This window comes from Myotis yumanensis, unplaced genomic scaffold (assembly GCF_028538775.1).
Source record: "Myotis yumanensis isolate MYYU_CA2020_CCGP unplaced genomic scaffold, mMyoYum1.0.hap1 SCAF_9, whole genome shotgun sequence".
Classification (NCBI taxonomy): domain Eukaryota; kingdom Metazoa; phylum Chordata; class Mammalia; order Chiroptera; family Vespertilionidae; genus Myotis; species Myotis yumanensis.
In genome coordinates, this window is record NW_027223760.1 from 38,133,411 (window position 1) to 38,153,061 (window position 19,651).

Sequence of the window (19,651 nt, forward strand, 5' to 3'; positions counted from 1 at the left end):
CAGGCCAGGACACAGAGGCAGTGAAGGGCAATCAGGCTGGCAAGGGAGGACAGTTAGGGGCGACCAGGCAGGCAGGTGAGCGATTAGGAGCCAGTGGCCCAGGATTGTGAGAGGGATGTCCAACTGCCAGTTTAGGGATGGGGCCTAAACCGGCAGTCGGACATCCCCCTACGGCAGTGATGGCAAACCTATGACAAGCGTGTCAGAGGTGACACGCGAACTCATTTTTTTGGTTGATTTTTCTTTGTTAAATGGCATTTAAATGTATAAAATAAATATCAAAAATATAAATCTTTGTTTTACTCTGGTTGCAAATATCAAAAAATTTCTATATGTGACACAGTACCAGAGTTAAGTTAGGGTTTTTCAAAATGCTGACACGCCGAGCTCAAAAGGTTCACCATCACTGCCCTAGGGGGTCCCAGGTTGGAGAGGGTGCAGGCTGGGCTGAGGGGACCACCATCCCGCCCCGTGCACAAATTTCATGCACCGGGCCTCTAGTTTATTATAAAACTGGTCCTAAAGCTGTCATTCTATTATAAGCTCTAATGTTTATTCAGTTTTAACAAAATAACATCATTAAATATGTGTTGCTGACTTGATTGTATTTAATTTGTAATGCTTTGGTTTTACCATAAGAAGTTTATATCTGTACATTTTAGGGAACATATTTAAAAAATTAAAGTCAAGTCAATCCTGGAGTTCCATTCAACACTCAATTTTGAAAAATAATTAGAAAGAACCTGGAGTTCTGAAGTAATTCAGGAATAAAGTGATAAGGGCTTTGACTGGGTTGATGGCATTGTGAATGGAGAAAAATGATGGCAAGGACAACCTAAAATTAAAAAGCCAGATGTACTCATATGAGAAGGGATAAAAAAAATAGATCAAAAGAGGAAAATATAAAGCCTAAATGAGCCACTGTGATGACAAAAAATTTGGAACTTATGATATAGACCAAGACATTAATCACTCACATGCAGGTATCACCACAGACAAATGGAATTTGTAGAAAGTTCAAACATACACCATTCTTGAGCATTTTGGTTTCAGGACTCCTTTAGTTCATATGGGCTATATTTATCAATATATGGCATATTAGAAATTAAAAACTGATAAATTTTAAAACATCAACTTCATTTTTAAATAATGCAAGTTGATGACCTGGCCGGTGTGGCTCAGTTGGTTGAAGCATCATCCCATATACCGAAAGGTTGAGGGTTGATTTCTGGCCAGGGCACATGTCAAGGTTGCGAGCTTCATCCCCAGTTGGGGCACGCCTATGGAACAGCCAATCAATGTTCTCTCTCATATCGACGTTTCTCTCTCTCTCTCTCTCTCTCTCTCTCTCTCTCTCTCTCTCTCTCATCAATAAGCATATCCTCAAGTGAGGATTTAAAAAAAATAATGTAAGCCAATTACATCCTATCTATAATAATAAAAACATAATATGCTAATCAGACTGGACGTCCTTCTAGACAACCTTCTGGATGAAGCCAGGGCTGCAGCGGCGGGATCTAGGCAGCTGCCGCGGCTGCGAAGGCCTACTCTTGCACAAATTTCATGCATCGGGCCTCTAGTCCTATATAATAAAAGTCTAATATGCAAATTGTCCCCTCAGGCAGTTGTTCAACCGAGAGACTGGGGGTGCGACCTCTCGCTATGACGTGTGCTGACCACCAGGGGGCAGCGTGGAGCATGGTGGGCGTAGGCAAGACGGTGCTGGCAGTGAGCAGCAGTGCAGGCGCTGCAAGCCCCAATAGGCCCCAATGAGAGTGGGACCGCGGAGGGATGGTGGAACAGGCAAGCAGGTGGCGCCAGGCCAAGGTGGGTACAAGCAGGGGCCTGATCACCCCGCCGATCATCCTGCAGACAGCAACCAGCGGCGGGGTGTGGGGCTGCTGCCCAGCTCCCAGGCACTGAGGGAGCCGGGCAGGGGGCCCCGGCCCTGACTGATCACCCTGCAGGCAGGCGGGATAGTGAGGCAGGTGAGGGGGCGGCGGGTACCAGGCGGGGCTGCAGAGCTGGGGCTGTGAGACTGTGGGCATGAGCTGGGGCCCGATCTCCGCAGCCCACCCTGAGAGACCCCACCCGTGCACGAATTCATGCACCGGGCCTCTAGTGTTATGTAAAAAAAAAAATCAGTAAGTGGAATTGTTCTACATTTTATACAATTTCTTCAATATCTGTCTTAATAGAAGACATCTGGATTCTCCTACCTGCTTCAGCATTCATCTGTTCCAATATGTTGTTTTGGTTAAAGAATATCTATCTCAAACAGATAGATATTTAGCTAGAAATGGGAAGAGTATGTGAATAGCCTTTTGAGGTAATTATGAATCTATCTCATGCTTTGATAGGACACCAAAACTGTTCTGTGAAAAAGTGGCTAGTTGACCTTGCAACTGAACCTTATAGGTGTTTTTCCAAGACAACCACTACTTTTCTATAAGCAATGGTAGTTTCTTAAAAGATTAGCTGAGATGTAGAATCTGAAACTGTATCAATAAACTTGTCCTACTCTGCTCACTCAAGTTCACTGGCCTATTTACTTTAAATGCATGATTTTATAACATCATCATTCCTCACTTAAAAAATACTGGTCCACTGAATTATGCTGATTTCCCAGAAGTAAACATATTTCAAAAAAGTGTACTTGTTAAACCCACTGATTTCATCAGACGTCTTTAAGTATTTATCGGGAAACTGTCAAGCTCACAGTGACAGATACTACCCTTCACCACTGACTATAAAAAGATCAACAATCATGGCCAATATTCTGACTCTCCTGCTGCCTAAAACCACCCCATCCTAACAACCAGCTTCCCATACACTATCCCCAAGAAAGAAAGATAAACTAAGATCTTGTTCCAGGGACCTTTCACTTCCTAGAATGCCCATTTTTATTTAAAAAGGAGGAAAATGACAAAAATACACAAGCTCACTACTGGTGGACCCAAACATTCCACCCAAATGGCTTGCCAAATGCTGGCAGAAGAAAATTCTGAAACTTCAGTATAAAGAACTTGGAAAGCCAGAAATAGAGATATTATCAACCAGTCCATAAGAATTTATGGAGCATTCAGAAAATGCTAAGTCCTCTGAGAAACACAATTGTGTAAGATACAACAGGTGACTTAAGTGCCTAAACTTCAGTGGGTCACTTGTACATATGACAACAGACGAGAAAGTATTATGAATAGCATGTGTTTTCAAGAAGTCTTTAGGAAACAGATGTACCAGTGACTAGTAACAAGGGAAAAATAAGGAGAAAAAACAGAGATCATATTTGTAGCCCTGATTTAAATAGTGCTAAAAGGCACAGGAAAATTACAGAAATGTGGCAATCTTAGCTGAATGACAGAAAACATTAACTTGTTACAGCAACAGTGAGTAGACAGCAGTCATGTATTTTCACAAAAATAAGATTCCTTTCCTCCTCCTAACAGAAGAGTAAACTAAACTCACAAGTTCATGAGACTCTACCAACCAGCATTCCCATGTTTATTTGGAAGTTCTATCAGTTTTACAAAGACAAGTCTGAGAAAAGACATGGCCATATAAATGTATACCAACTGAAGAACTGATAGGTCACAAATGTCTTTAAAGAATGTGCTTGAACAATATATAAAACAGATTAACTAAATTTGCATCTAGAGGTTAAAGTTTCCTTTGAAAACTAGGCTAATCTATTTTATAAACTAAATCCCCACATTTTGTTGGTTATGTACTCAGTTTACTGAGACACTGTTAGAAGAGAAATAGAACAAAAAATTACGAACCAGAAGAAACGAAAACTATGATATACAACTCATTATAATTCAAGGATAAGCCATGAAACACATATGATTTCTTCAACACTCCACTTGACACAACAGAATGAAAAGGTAGGTGAAACTCTTATGCCAGATATTCTTCCTTTAGAAAGTCTATTTTAAATCTTATACCTCAAATAAGCCAACATCTAACACAAATTTAACCTACATTAAACAAAATTTTAAGAGAAACTCAATTTAGGTATACACAAAGAATCTGCCCACCATTCCAGCCAATTAGTATATGTGTATGCCCAAGTGAGCATGAACTAGGTAACAGGAATCTGCTGTTTCTACAATCTGCTCTGCATGTCTTTCACTGTACTTAGCAACTCGAAGCTATTCTAGTGCTAAAAGACAAGCATTTTTCATATAGCAATGGCCTCTGAGTTCAAACCAACTGTGCTCAACAGAACAGTGATCTGTTCTCATACTGATAGAGTAGACAGACATGAGAAGAGCAGGAGCGATAGGCCAGATACAGAATGTTATCAGGGCCAAAAGTCCCCAGGTGCCTAGCAATGGGCAAAACTAGAGAAAACAACAATTATAGGCTAGAACAGTGATGGCGAACCTATGACCCGCGAACTCATTTTTTTGGTTGATTTTTCTTTGTTAAATGGCATTTAAATATATAAAATAAATATCAAAAATATATATCTTTGTTTTACTATGGTTGCATATATCAAAAAATTTCTATATGTAACACGGCACCAGAGTTAAGTTAGGGTTTTTCAAAATGCTGACACGCCGAGCTCAAAAGGTTTGCCATCACTGGGTTAGGACCTCACCCCCAGGGTGCCCTTTCCTCCCCTAGCACGTAGTCAAGCAGTTGGATTAGAGCAAGCATGTCAAAGCATGCGGCCCACAACGAATATTTTTGCGGACCAGCCAATATAATGGTATGTAAGAAACGTTTTAATAAAAATTTTGTAACTTAATTTTTACAATATACTGTTATACATAATTGTTAGTAACAAACTACAATGTTTGCTAATGACTGATTACTATAATCCTGTTGCATTCATTTCCCTTACACGACTTATGTGCAGGCGCACCATTTCTCTCCACTAATACTAGCAGCGAATCTTTTAGCAGCCAATTGCCACGTCATTAAGTCTTGGACTGACTTGTTTGGTGTGCACAACAGGAAACATTTTGCTTTCAGAGAACAAGAAAAATAGATTTATTTGCATTACGCTTATTAATTTGTGCAGTTATTCAATGTGTGGTAAATTAATGTTCAAAAAAATATTAATTTTTATTAAAATGTTCTATTATTTTATGTTAACGATTACTCATTTATTTCAGCCCTTTGTATTCAGCATGTCTCTATCAAAATAAACCTACGTTTCTATGAAAATTAAAGCTTTCGTTTTTTTGTGGCCCACAGGAACTTAAACGTTATTTGGCCTGTGTAAGCCTTTGAGTTTGACATGCTTGGTTTAGAGTCTCTTAGAGAAGGCCAGAGAATAGCCTCAAAGGACTCCCATACAACAGGAGTCGGTGGGGACAGGCTCTAATAGGTCAGCTTAAAAAGGAATTAGCCCCTTTTAGAGTGTACTTCCATTTTGCTTGCTGGATAAACTTCCTCTTGCACTAGAGTTCTAGGCTCTGAATTCTCTCTCAGCAGACCTCAAGAACAGAGGTCCAATATCGCCACTAACAATACTAGAGGAAAGCTGGGCTGGTTTGGGACCTCAAGAGAAAGTTATTTATGATATGGCATCTTCCTAGGAACTTTTCATGGGTAATTCTGCTAACATACTATTGTTGCCTTGTACGGTGACCTTATATTCAAACCCCCCAAATAAGATGCAATGCTTTCTCTATACTAATCCCAGAACCTCATTATCTGGTAGTTTTAGTAGTGGAGTTTTAGTGGAGGTCACAGGGAGGTAAGCGTGCTTGAAAGTACCATTTCTTTCATCTGTGGACATCCCATTGAGACCCCTCGGAAACTTCTCTGGCTCACCTCAGCCCTGAAGTTCATTTTCTTGCTAAGAACAGTAGTCATTTAGGACAAGATGGAAGTAAAGGAAGTAGGAGCAGTATGAACCATAGGCCTCTCATTACTTCCCTTTACTTAGCATTTATCACAAATGTACTGCTGAGGTATTATAAAACTTCAAACTCTTCAATATTTACAATCAATGATATTTCTCAGTATTTGTTTTAGCAAATATATTGTCTATTGAATTGATTCATATAAAATGACTTGTCACAAATAAGCCGTGAGAAAACACTTTTAATCTCCAAAAACCTATGGAAATGGTGTCAAGGCCCGGCCGGCGTGGCTCAGTGGTTGAGCATCGACCCACGAACCAGGAGGTCATGGTCCGATTCCCGGTCAGAGCACAAGCCCAGGTTGTGGGCTCTATCCCCAGTGTGGGGAGTGCAGGAGGCAGCCGATAAATGATTCTCTCTCATCATTGATGTTTCTATCTCTCTCTCCCTCTCCCTTCCTCTCTCAAATCAATAAAAGTATATATATACATATATATTTTTTTTTTAAAGGAAATGCTGTCAAGAATTCACCAACTACAAGGAAACTAGCTATATAACCCCTGAAGTTACCTCTCTGCAAATTTCAGACTGACACTAAGGTCTTCAAGCAGGAAAAAAAGACTTCTGTCTCAGCTCTTCCTTGTAGGAAAGAAAGAAAAAGAGAGGGCTAGCATTGAGTACCTACCACTTAGGATCTGAACTCAAGGCCTAGAAAAGACATGACATTTTGTGTGGTAGACTAGATGTAAAAGCTAGTACAGACTGCCTCTTTCTAGAGAGTAAAGAAGGGATTATCTCACCCTTTTTTTGAATAGCCCTAACAGGTGAAGACTGAGGCACCCAATAAGTAATTTGAAGGAATTTTCTTTTTTAGAAAATATGTATGGAGTTTAGTTACATGCTATTGTTAGTGGACAAGTGACACCAGACCTTTTTTTTTAATGGTTACAAAGAAAACAAAAACTATTTTAATTCTTTATAAGAGTAAAATCTACAGGAAGAAAGTATGTACTTGTCAATCTGGGTTTATGTTAAGACAAAGAAAACTAAGTCTACTGTTTTCATTTATATTACACACAATACTATCTGAAGAGTATTTCATTTCTGACAGTTCTAGTCACCAAATGTATGGTAGTTTTTCCCACCCCAAACAATTCTGGGACACCATGAGTGTCCTACACTTCTACCTGGAGAGTGTGGGATCCCACAAGTTACGGGATCAGTCCCACAATTGGTACACCAAGCTACACAATTTTATCATCATATCTAATTCTTTAATCAAGGTTACCTTTATTTTACTTTAAGTATTCTCGTTTATCCTATGGAAAAAAAAAAAAAAAAACCTAAGAAAAACTTTAACTAATAAATGAAAAGGTCTGAGTTACCTAAAATTGAAAATGTAAAAAAATTACCAAAGATTATCACTTTCAAAACACCTCATGCTATCTACAAATAACATCATTTTCATAGGTCTGCAAACACATAACACTAAATCACTTGTGGCCTCGCCAGTTTGGCTCAGGCAGAGCGTCGGCCTGTGGACCGAAAGGTCCCAGGTTCAACTCCAGTCAAGGGCAAGTACTACAGTTGCAGCCTCCTCCCAGCCCTGGTCAGGGCACGTGCAGGAGGCAACCAATCAATGTGTTTCTCTCACATTGATATTTCTCTCTGTCTTTCCCTCTCTCTTCCACTCTCTGAAAATCAATGGAAAAATATCCTCAGCTGAGGATTAAAAAAAAAAAAAAGAATAAATTTGTGCCCTGGTCAGATGGTTCAGTTGGTTGGAGCATCATCCCAAACACTGGAAGGTTTCAGGTCAGGGCACATACCTAGGTTGTGGGTTCAATCCCTGGTCAGGGCGAGTATGAGTACGAGTATGAGTACCAGTACAGGAGGCAACCAATTGATGTTTCTCCTCTCCCCCTTTCTCCCTTCCTCTATCTCTAAAATCAATGAAAATATCCATATCCTCAAGTGAGGGTTTTAAAAGAAAGGATAAATTTGCTTTCACATAATTTAATTGAATTAAAACAATTATGCTTCCAGTATTAACATTATTTAACTTGATCTGTACATTGTCAAAATATACAATATCAATGTAGAAAATTAAAGAGAAAACACTTGCAATAAATCTGACAGAATGTATATCCAGTACACAGACCTCTTACAATTCAACAAGATAAACCCATTTTTTAAATTGACTTTTAGGAAGAGAGGAAGGGAGAGAGATAGAAACATCAATTTTTAAAATGCTTGACAAAAAAAATGTATGCAAATGGCCAATAAGCACCTTCAAAGATGTTCAACATTCCCTGGTCAGATGCTCAATGGTTAGAGCACCATCCAGCTACACCAAGGTTGCAGGTTCCATCTCCAAACAAGGCACATACAAGAGCAACCAATGAATGCATAAATAACTTGAATAACAAATCAATGTTTCTCTTTCTCTCTCTTTCTCTCCTCACCTCTCTCCATTCCTCTCTTCCTAAAATCAATAAATAAAAATTTAAAAAGAAAAGATACTCAACATCACTGATCACAAATTAAAATCACAATGAGATACTTAACACTCATTAGATGGCCAAATTTTAAAAGACTGGCATGGAGACACTAATTCCTTGTCTGTTACACCTACAACTGAAATTAGAATTCATGAAAAATGGCACAACCACTTAGGAAAAGTTTGGGAGTTCCTTGTAAAGTTAAATCAATATCTACCACATGACCCAGCAGTCCAACTGCAAGGTGTTTACCCAAGAGAAATTAAAGGATGATCCACAAAAGACACACAAATGATCATAGCAGCTTTAGTAATAGCCCCAAACTGAAAACAGCCCAGGTGTCCATCAACAGGTAAACGAATAAAAACAGTATAGTGATACAATGGAAGACTACTAAGAAATAATGCACAAATAAAAAGTACTAATACAAGCCGAAACCGGTTTGGCTCAGTGGATAGAGCATCAGCCTGCGGACTCAAGGGTCCCAGGTTCGATTCCGGTCAAGGGCATGTACCTGGGTTGCGGGCACATCCCCAGTGGGAGATGTGCAGGAGGCAGCTGGTCGATGTTTCTCTCTCATCAATGTTTCTAACTCTCTATCTCTCTCTCTTCCTCTCTGTAAAAAATCAATAAAATATATTAAAAAAAAAAAAGTACTAATACAAACACATAATAAATCTCAAAAATATGCTTGATGAAAGAAACCAATCTCAAAGGAGAATATACTGTATAATTCCATTTATGAAATTCTTGAAAAGGAAAAATCTGATGGATATTTGAGAATGATTGTGAAGAAGCTAAAAGAACTTTGAGATGATAACATTCTATTTTTTTTAAGATTTTTTCATTGATTTTTAGAGAGAATGGAAGGAAGAGAGATAGAGATAGAAACATCAATTGGCTGCCTCCTGCATCTCCCCTACCAGGCATCAAGCCTGCAACTGGGCATGTGCCCTGACCAGTAATCAAACTGGCAATCTTTCTGTGTACCAGTCAATGCCCAACAAACAGCCACACTGGCCAGGGCCTATCTTGATTGAGGTGACGGTTACACAGGTATATACATCTACAAACTGCACCATTCAAATGTATATATTTTATTGTATATAAATTACCTTTCTATAAAGCTGCTTTTTTAACTAAAAAATGGATACCCTTTTAGAAAGCAATCTGACATCTAGTAAAGCTTGAAATGTGCATACTATAGAAAAAGCAATTCTTCGAATAGAAAGTTGTCACACAAATGTTCAGATATATAAGGGTGTTCACTTGTTTTTTTTAAATATATTTTATTGATTTTTTACAGAGAGGAAGGGAGAGGGATAGAAAGTTAGAGACATCGATGAGATCCATCAGCTGCCTCCTGCACACCCCCCTACTTGGGGATGTGCCCGCAACCAAGGTACATGCCCTTGACCGGAATCGAACCTGGGACCCCTCAGTCCTCAGGCCGACACTCTATCCACTGAGCCAAACGGATCAGGGCTGTTCACTTCTTTTAAGGAGAGAACACAATGTCTATCACAGAGGGTTGCTTCATTCTGTGACATATTCATCAAAACTGAAATACTATGTATTGTGCTTACAACACAACCTGATAGCTTGGAGCAGGAAGCAGCAAACTTTTTCTGTAAAGGGCCACATGACCAGTATTTTAGGCCTGGCAGGCCACATCCAGTCTCCTTCCATGTTTTTTGAGGAGTTTTGTTATTCTTTTTCAGCTTTTTAAGAAATGCTAAAATCACCGGCATTTCAAGGGACACACACACACACACACACACACACACAAAGACAGCCTGAGAGATCAGGATTTTGAAACCAAAGTGCCCAAATTCAAATCCTTATTCTACCAATAACCAGTTGTTAACCAATCTCTCTATCTCGTTATTACAGTATCTACATAAAATAAATGAAAGCACTTAGAACAATGCCAAGCACATAGCAAGCCCTAACAAAATATCAGCTATTTTCTAATGAAATAGATCTCTCTGTAATGCCCTAAAAACGTTGTTTTAGAACTAAATAACTTGATCCCACTTCTGTAAAATATATGTATAAATACATACTCATATGAATACATTGGAAAGTTTAGGAAAAATATACACCAAATTGTTAAGGGTAGGGAATAGTATTATGTACAGAATCAAGAAAGCTTTCACTTTATAAATGCCTAAATTGTTAGTATTTTAAACTGAACACATAATACTTGTATTTAACCAAGAGATATTTCTAAATAAACAAGCAGATAAAGCACATGTAACACCTCTTTCTTTACTTACAGGCCCTAAGCACATATTTAAAAACCTGAGAAGTGAAAAAGCACATCCACTCTCAAAAACAATACAGTAACTAAGAATCATTTATCGCTTTGTCCCAGGTGTAGTGCTAAAAGGTTTCACATGTAATAGCTCATTTAATCCTTTCAACAACCTTATGGAATAAATGCTGTCATTATTATTAAATTACAGACAGGGAAACAGACATCAAGAACAATTTGCCAGCTCAGAACTGGAACCAATGAAAAACAACTCCAAAAACCACACTCTTAAAATACTGTCCTCCCCACCCTCCCAGAGTGAACACCACTACAACTCTGGTTAAGAAAGATATCTGCCGACACCTTCTAGTCTGGGTAGGGCATCAGATTGCACCTCCTATAAAACTACAATTATGTATTTTTACACATAACTAATTGATTCAAATACTCTCCTTAGAACCCATAACTTGAATCATCCAGGAGACCAGTAGATAATTTAGAGTAGATAATATGGACTCAAACAATTTAAATTTAAATTCCTAAATTTAGGTATCCAGCAATTTCTAGCATGGATAATCCTGGGCAAGTTCTTAACCCCTCTAGATAGCAATTTCCTTACCAGTAAAAGTTTTCAGTGTCTTGATGTTAAAGTGTTTTTACTGTAAAATATACATGACATAACATTTACCACATTAACCATTTTTAAGTCTACAATTCAGTAGCATTAAGCACATTCAAAAAGTCGTTCAACCATCGCCATCCTTGTCCAAAACTTCATCATCCCAAACAGAAACTCTGTACCCTGACTGTACACTAACTTCCCATTCCCCTGCCCTTCCCTCAGCCCCTGATAACCTCTATTCCACATTGCCTCTATGAATTTAGTACTTATTCCACAATTTTCTCCTTTTGTGTCTGGCTTATTTCACTTGCAATGTTTTCAAGGTTCATCTAGGTTTTAGCATGTATCAGAATTTCATTCTTTAATATCTAAATTATGTTCCATTGTATGTGTATACCATGTTTTATTTATCCATTCAACCATTGATGAATGCAGGGTGATTTTTGCAAGAATTAAAAATAAAGCATCTGATGTGAATGAAGGATGCGTGCTTGGACCCCAGTAGGGGCGTGCAAGCAGCAGCTAATCAATGCTTTTCTCTCATCATTGATGTTCCCATCTCTCTCCCTCTCCCTTCCTCTCTGAAATCAATAAAAAATATATTTAAAAGTAAAAAACAAATAAATGAACAAGGCATCTGGGAAATAGTAGGCATTTTAGTGTCTTTTTTTGTCATATTTTTGCACCAAATAGAGCAGTGGCAAGATATGGAATAGTGCAACCATCTCAGAAACTTATAAACTATGCCTTTTGAGAGATTATTGGATTTGCTAAATCTACATTTATCACATCACTAGAGACCCGGTGCATAAAATTCGTGCATGGGTAGGGTCCCTAGGCCTGGCTGGCGATCAATTGGGGCCTTCCTCCCTGACTGCCGCGGCTGCCAGCCAGGGCCTTTCTTCATTCCGCGCTGCCCCCTGGTGGTCAGCACACGTCATAGCGAGCAGTTGAACTCCCAAGGAGACAATTTGCTTATTAGCCTTTTATTATATAGGAGGGTTTTCAATGATAATGAGCATCGCAATAAGTAATCCGTATTTACACTGGCTGGCCCTATTTCCTTCAGCTTTAGCTTCAAAACCTACCTTGAATTGCTTCAATAAAGAACTCATCCATTGTAACTAGACACCTTGCAATTAAAAGATTTACTATTCTCGACCACTTTACCCTCCTCATATTTTTGCACAAGGATCATCAATATCAACATTAAATTAAGCAGAAACTATACTCCAGGTATCCAGATGACTCAAGCTTTTCTCTAACTGCCTGAAATACCAAACATGAATACCAATTGTTGTACCTAAAAGATATCCAACTTTCAATCACAGATCATTAGAACTATGAGAAACCTTGAAATTTATTTAGCTTGACGCTTATTTATCTTTGTAATCACTGCCTCTCCAAGAAGGAAAAAAACACACCTTCTGAAGTTCCTCATGACATAAATATTAATATATCCTGTTTGCTTTGCCAGTTCATTTGTCAAATTATTTCCCCATGTTTCTTCATATTTTCTTCATTCATTCAACTATTAAAGCCCTATTCTCTAGCAACTACCAGGTATACAGATAAAAAAATAGGACAGAGCCTCTGCCTCAAGGCACTTAAGAGTGTAGTGAAGAAGGCTGCTGCATAAACAAGTGGTTACAATCCAGTTTGATACATGCTATAATAAAAGTATAAACAAAGTCCTGTGGAATACAAAAGTGCCTGAGAATTCAGGGTGGCCTCTAGAAGATAATGGTATCATCTGACCCTGAACCTTTCTCTGAATTTAATGAGCTGTTCCTCTCCACTCATGCTATCATCCAAACTAAAGAATTCACCTGTCCATATAGAGTTCTTCATAATTCTACATCATCTGTACTGACACAGACTTAAAAAGCAAATCCATAAATCATTTCTACTTGACCCCAGATTGCATTAGTTCCTTGGAGGATTTTTCCTTGTTGGTTTTTAAGAAGATCAACTTTCTTAATCACTGTTTATTTAGTCCAATACAGAAATCAATGCACATTCCTGAGGAAATTTGCCTAAACTTTTTAAGTGGTCCACACGAAGGTAATAATTTATGTATGCATGCAAGGCAAAGCTGATATAATGGCATTAGAACTATTTTTTTGCCTAACTACATTAAATCAACAAGTGGGTGTGTTTTTTAAATCACTGCTAATTAAACTGACTAAATGCATTCTCAATTCAGTCAGGAAAGAAAAATTTTTAACACATTTTTAAACTAATTCCCCAAAAAGACTTTAAAATATATCTTGTGGCAAGCACAAAGATAGTAATTACCAAATACAAAATACACAGAGAAAAATTAAAATTTCTTAGCCTAAAATATCCAAATTCCTGTCAAATCTACATAACTAGCTCATCTCAACAATGGGCAAGATTATCAGGACTTTTTAATATATGATTATCGGCAAGTAATCTAAATGTAAACATTTGACAATCTCAGCACTTAGGGCAGCACCAGAAATGTCTGTTCAATTTTGTCCAACTCTGTAAAATATATGTAATATATATGTAATAAAGACTTTCATACTGCATTTCTTTGTCTCCATTTTTATGAAACCATAAGATAGTGGGTACATTAAATCTTCATCAGACAGAACAATGCAAATCAGAAGAGTGCCCATGTGGTTCTAAATTCCTTTTCTCTGAATATATTAATTTTCAACAAAAATAAGAATTTAAGTTGCAATTTTCCTAAGTGTTTCCAGGACTTTAAACATTACGTTCCATAATACACCTCCAAAAAGAGAGAACAGAGGGTTCCTTATATTCTGGACTGGAATCCTATCTATTCCTAATTTTAGAGACTATGAAAAGGAAATAAAATATATCTTAAATACTTTCATTTTCTTCCAAATAAAATGATCAACAAATTAGTCAGGATTACACATTTGTTCCACTTTTTATTCCTACACATGAAGTAGTTGTTAATGCTCATGAATGAAAAATAATAAGAAAATAAACTCCAAAACCCTTAGATATATAGGTTACATTAAACTGTATCAGCATTAGTGTTTAAAATTCTGTTTTATGTAACATTAAAACGCTATGAAATTAAACTCATGACCTTTGAAACCTAGAAAGTTACCTTGTAGTAAAATATTTTTAAATACCAAAGACACATTTTTATGTCCAAACGAATTTAAATTTTACAGAGCCTGTGTGATAAACAAAGGAAGTTTAGCTTAACAGTGGACAGCACACATTCAATTTATTAAGCAACAAACATTTCTGGAGCCAGTGTTTTCCGACTCGCCAACGCTATTGTTCGCGGAAAACAAAATCAATTAATTAAAAACTGTTAACCATACCACCTAAACGCACATTTGTCATAAGCATATTATTTTGATCAACTATTTCTACCATCTCACCCTTATTCCACCTTAAGGATCTGGGGAATACTCGTTGACTAAACGAATAGTTGATTTCGTTAGCACCTGTCGCCATTCTCGGATGTATCGAGTTGGCCAAAACCGCTTGTAATTTTTAAGATTATGATTCTTTAGAAAGTGGAAACTCACTAGGCACGAGTTCACCAAGTTTCCCAAAATATCGTGCTTCTCGATTCCTCCCGTTTTCAAAAAGTGACCCCGTGGCACAGACTTTGTCGGTGGTTGGAGGGGGCACACAATAACGCGGGAACTCGACGGAAAGCCCTCCAAACGAACAAAACCAAAGGGGAGAACAGCTCGACCCTCCCCTTACATTTCACATAAAAGCCAGACGGGAAGGGGAAGGCGGCCCGGCACAGCGACGGCGTTTTCAGGCTGCTCCGGGGGAAATGTCACAGGTGCGGCCACTCCGAGTCCGGTCCCCACGAGCCGTCCGGGTCGCCGGGGCCCGGTCAACCCGCGCGCCCGAGGGGCGGGGGCGCGGGGTCGAGCCCGCCCACCCGCGCCCGCACGCCCCTCTCCCGCCTGCTGTCAGGCGCCAGTGTCACTGCCCCATCCTCGCGCCGAGCTCCCCCGAGACACAGTCCGTCCTTTGTCTGAGTGCTCACTCGGCGGCGAGGTCCCACCAACTTGTGTTTGTCCCGTCCCACCCAGCGCTCCACACAAAGGAGACTTGGGATCGGGCGGCCAGCCCGCCCCGGACACCCGAGCGCCCCGGCCGGGGCCCGCTCCTCCGAGGAGGGGGGGGACGGGCACGCGACAGGACCCCTCCGTGCGGCGCACGCCCCTGCCTCAGCCTCGGGTCTCCGGGGTCTGGTACTGTCCGCCCGCGGCGTGGCGCGGACCAGCCCGGACTCACGGCCCCCTTCAGGAGGGGTGTCCCCTCACCCCGCCTGCAAAAGCAGCGACCCGGCAGAGCCCGCTGAGGGAGATACCCGGGCAGGCAAAGCGGAGGAAGAAGGGTCCCGGCGCCGCCGCCGCCGCCCCGCGCCCGGCTCCAGAGCCCCGCCGGCCGGGTGGCCGCCCGACTGCGGCGCGTTACCTGCGCCCCAGCCCGCGCCGCTCCCGCGCGCTGCTCCCGCGCACTGCCACTGCCGCCCGGTTTCGCCTTCTGCGTCCCAGTGGGTGTCGGACGCTCCCGGACCGAGCGCCAAACCCGACAGCCCAATCGCCATCGCTTTTATTTGGCCCCCCCCGTCCAACCAAGCGCCGCCCCGATTGGCGGGACGCGAGCGGGCTCCCATCCAATCACAGGGCCCGCCGGGCGCCGAGGACCCGAGCCAGCCCCTCACAGAGGCGCCCGCGGGACTCTGCTGGGCCGGGCCGGGGGCGCGCGCGATCGGGCGCGCGCGTTTGGGAGCCGGGGGACGCGGCCCGCCAGTGGAAGCGCCGCTCGACTCTTTGTTCTTTTGCTAAAGGTTCGGCGCCTCTCGGGAAGGGAACTAGAAGCTGCGGAGCCCGAAGTGCGGGCCGCGGGCGGGAGGCGGGCAGGATGTGGTGGCGGGAACCGGCCGGAGGGCGGGACGGCGCGCTGGCGGCGCTTGGCGGGAACCGCCGCGTCGGAGTTCCCGGGCCGGAGGGGCGGGGCGGGGCCGAACGCCAAGTTTGAACCAGTTCAAAACTCGGGATAGTAACGGTTTCAACCGCCGCGCTCTTTTCCCCGCGCGCGGAGCCGAGGCTGGGCCGGCTGGCGGACGCGCAGGGACACGGGGGCCGGCGGGACGCTCTGGGACTCCCGCTGGTCCTGGGCGAGAAGCTGGGGCCCTCCCGCGCTCCGGCGGAGCCCACGCGCCTCTGCCCGAGCCGGGCGCCCTACCCGGTACTTTTGTGGCTGTGCCCCTTCGGCGGGTCCGGGACCCCCCTCCCCCCGCCCGGCCCGCTGGTCGAGCCGCCGTGCCCATCGCCTCGGAAACCTGGGCGAGGGCGACATTACAGTTGAATTTCCTCGCTCGGAACGCCTTGCTCGTATCCGTCCAGTGTTGGTTCACAAGCACGTGTCCGCGGTGGGAATCAGATATGCAGAGTGAGTGGGGCACACGGGCCTCACGCCGACGCCCCTGGAAAGTGTCAAGATGATTGCAACAGTTTTCAATTGTTTAGAAGTGACATTGGGTAAACCTGGCTCAACCCAGAAGAATTACTATTCTGCTTAGGAGACCATCTCCCCTTTTGCTTAATCTGGCCATGAGGTTAAAGTTATTCCGAATTTATTGTTTTAATAGGTTGCAGCTACAGGGCAAAATAATCACCCATATAAACTGGGATCCCATATTGAGAGTTCAGGCTGGGGGGGGGAAATGGTCAACGATGAACTGTTACATTAAAAGCCTACAGAAACAGGGATTTTTTATATTTTTAATTACATTTCCAAATGACTTTTTAATAAACTATAACCCACTCGATTTAGCCCATAATTGCCCCACCTTTCCTAAATCACCATTCCATTCTACACATACATTCCAAACAAATTCAGTGTTGGAAGTATATGTGGAGAGAAGTCAAAAGATAAACTAAAAACACTCATGTGCACAATCATGAGTGAATGATAAGAATGCAAAAGTAGGTTATGCGTCTGAGATTTGGCAATGAAATAATGAAACAATTCCATCTGCTATGCAACTAACAGTCACTGATTCGTTCATATTCCATAGTAAAAGTTCCCACCAACACCAGTAATTGACACTTCATTTTTTAACCAGCAATTTAAACCTAAAAAGTTAACTGCTTATCCTTAAGTTGCTTCTCAAATTGCTAATTTTATCTGTTCCTTGTATTAAATGTTAAAACAATGTGGGCATCTTTTAAAAGAAAAATCAAGGAAATTGGAAATTATCAGAACACAATTCAAAGCAACATAGAAACAAATCCAGCATAGGGTAAAACATCACGAACTGCTAAAGCATTTAGAATGAAGGGATGATGTTGATGAAGATGTTCCCAAACAGAATTCTCGGGGTGCATCCTGGGCCGCCTCTCCTGCGGTCGCCGTCGGTTGTGCAGCAGCAGCCGGAGGCGGAGGGTGCGGGGAAGGAGGCCTAGAGGGGACGCTCCGCCGAGCCCGCGGTTTCGGAAGCGCCGCTGTCGCTGTGGCCCCGATCAAGGTGGGCGATGCCATCCCATCGGTGGAGGTATTTGAAGGGCAGCCCGGGAACAAGGTGAACCTGGCGGAGCTGTTCAAGCGCAAGAAGCGGGTGCTGTTCGGAGTCCCTGGAGCCTTTACCCCTGGTTGTTCCAAGACTCACCTGCCAGGGTTTGTGGAGCAGGCTGGGGCTCTGAAGGCCAAGGGCGCCCAGGTGGTGGCATGTCTGAGTGTTAACGATGTCTTTGTGACTGAAGAGTGGGGACGAGCCCACAACACGGAAGGCAAGATTCGGCTTCTGGCGGACCCCACGGGGGCCTTCGGGAGGAGACAGATTTGTTACTGGATGACTGGTTGGTGTCCCTCTTTGGGAATGGACGGCTCAAGAGGTAAAAGTGGGAGGTTCCCCTGCGGGCTTCCCCTGCCACCCTCCCTCTATTCCCAGCCTCCCGGCTCTGGTGGTAACGGGCCCTGCCCTCTTTCTGGCAGGTTCTCCATGGTGATAGAGGATGGTGTAGTGAAGTCCCTCCATGTGGAGCCAGATGGCACAGGCCTCACCTGCAGCCTGGCCCCCAACATCCTCTCGCAGCTCTGAGGCCCTGGGCCCAGACTACTCCCTCGACCTTTTCCTCTCCCACCTGCCCAGCCAGGGGCAGAGGCCCAGTCCAGCTTCAGCTGCGCCACCAAGTTGAAGGCTTGGCCAGATTTCTGCAATAAACACTTCTGGTGCAAAAAAAAAAAAGAATTCTCGAAAAAGGAAATTTTAGCTACACCCAGAAGAAGGCATAAGATCAACATTAAGGGAGCAAGGAGGGCACTTGAGATGGGAATGAACATCTATGCAGAGCAGTTGTACAAAACATCACTGAAGCTAAAAGTTCCAATTGGGAAAGGGTGAAGGAGTAGATTAGAGAACTAAGTAGGGCTATATTAAATATTTATAACCTACATGTTTAAGTTAATGTAATATGAAGGCTGAGCTGCAGCAGGAAGTAGGAATACCACTGGATCACAGAATTGTCTTAAATTTGTTGGTAACATTTAAGCAAACTGGACATTTATCAGTTATGAAAGGACTTCATTATACATGGAGAGCATATGATATCTTGTAGCTCTGTTTTGTATATTGACAAAGGAGAGGGAAGGGAGAAGTACAGTTGACCCTTGAACAATGTGGGGGTTAGGGGCACCAACACTCCCCCTGCCCTCCCTCCACCCCCCACACACACCCTGCAGTTGAAATCCACATTGTAGACAAAAAAGGGGCCACATACAAAACCTAACAAACTGCATGCAGGCCTTACAAACTCAAGAGACCTAAAATAACCATGGAGGATGATCTGAAATTAAAACTTCTAACGAAAAGTGAGTCATGATGGGTAAGTCATGCCCTAGGCAGTATCTTCTCTGACCAAGGTCAATCTTTACCTTAACTGAGCTTGTCTATTTTTACATCTATGATAATATACCTTTGGAATGTCAGAGAAATTCCCTTTTTCTAGACCCCTAAGGGCACAACCTCCCACTAGAACAAGAGACCACAGAAACTCTCATTATTATCTTGTTCTCCTACATACCATTGCTATGTGCTGTAAATATTAATTGGTAATTATCTTATACCTGCCCATGTAAAAGAAGTATATCGGTTTTACTTTTTATCCAATCTCAGAGATATCCCCACTTTGCTTTCTCCCACCTCCCTAATCTATCACCAGTGGATTTCATGGAATCCCTTATGTCTTCCTCTTTGATTTTTATGTATAAAATAAGTGGTAAAACAGCCATTTTCTGGAGCATTTTCTCAGTCTGTTAAGATTTTGCTTCCTGGCAATTGACATCAGTTTGGCTCAATAAACTCATAAAATTCTTATAGGTTTAGCCCAGGCTGGGTGGCTCAGATGGTTGGAGTGTTGTCCCATACACCAAAAGGTTTCAGGTTTGATTCCCAGTCAGGACA

General features: G+C 42.1%; 1 protein-coding gene and 1 pseudogene across 5 annotated transcripts in view; one reads left to right on the forward strand and one right to left on the reverse strand.

Moving 5' to 3' along the window:
* The window catches only part of EZH2 (enhancer of zeste 2 polycomb repressive complex 2 subunit), a 59,152-nt gene extending 43,411 nt beyond the window's left edge, over positions 1-15,741 (reverse strand). For all 5 annotated transcript variants that reach the window (XM_070424107.1, XM_070424104.1, XM_070424103.1 and 2 more), the window contains exon 1: positions 15,658-15,741. The gene's annotated coding sequence lies outside the window, so the exon portion shown is untranslated. The remainder of the gene's footprint in view (positions 1-15,657) is intronic.
* Positions 1,663-18,439, forward strand: LOC139015989 (peroxiredoxin-5, mitochondrial-like; annotated as a pseudogene).
* The last annotated feature ends 1,212 nt before the right edge of the window (positions 18,440-19,651 follow it).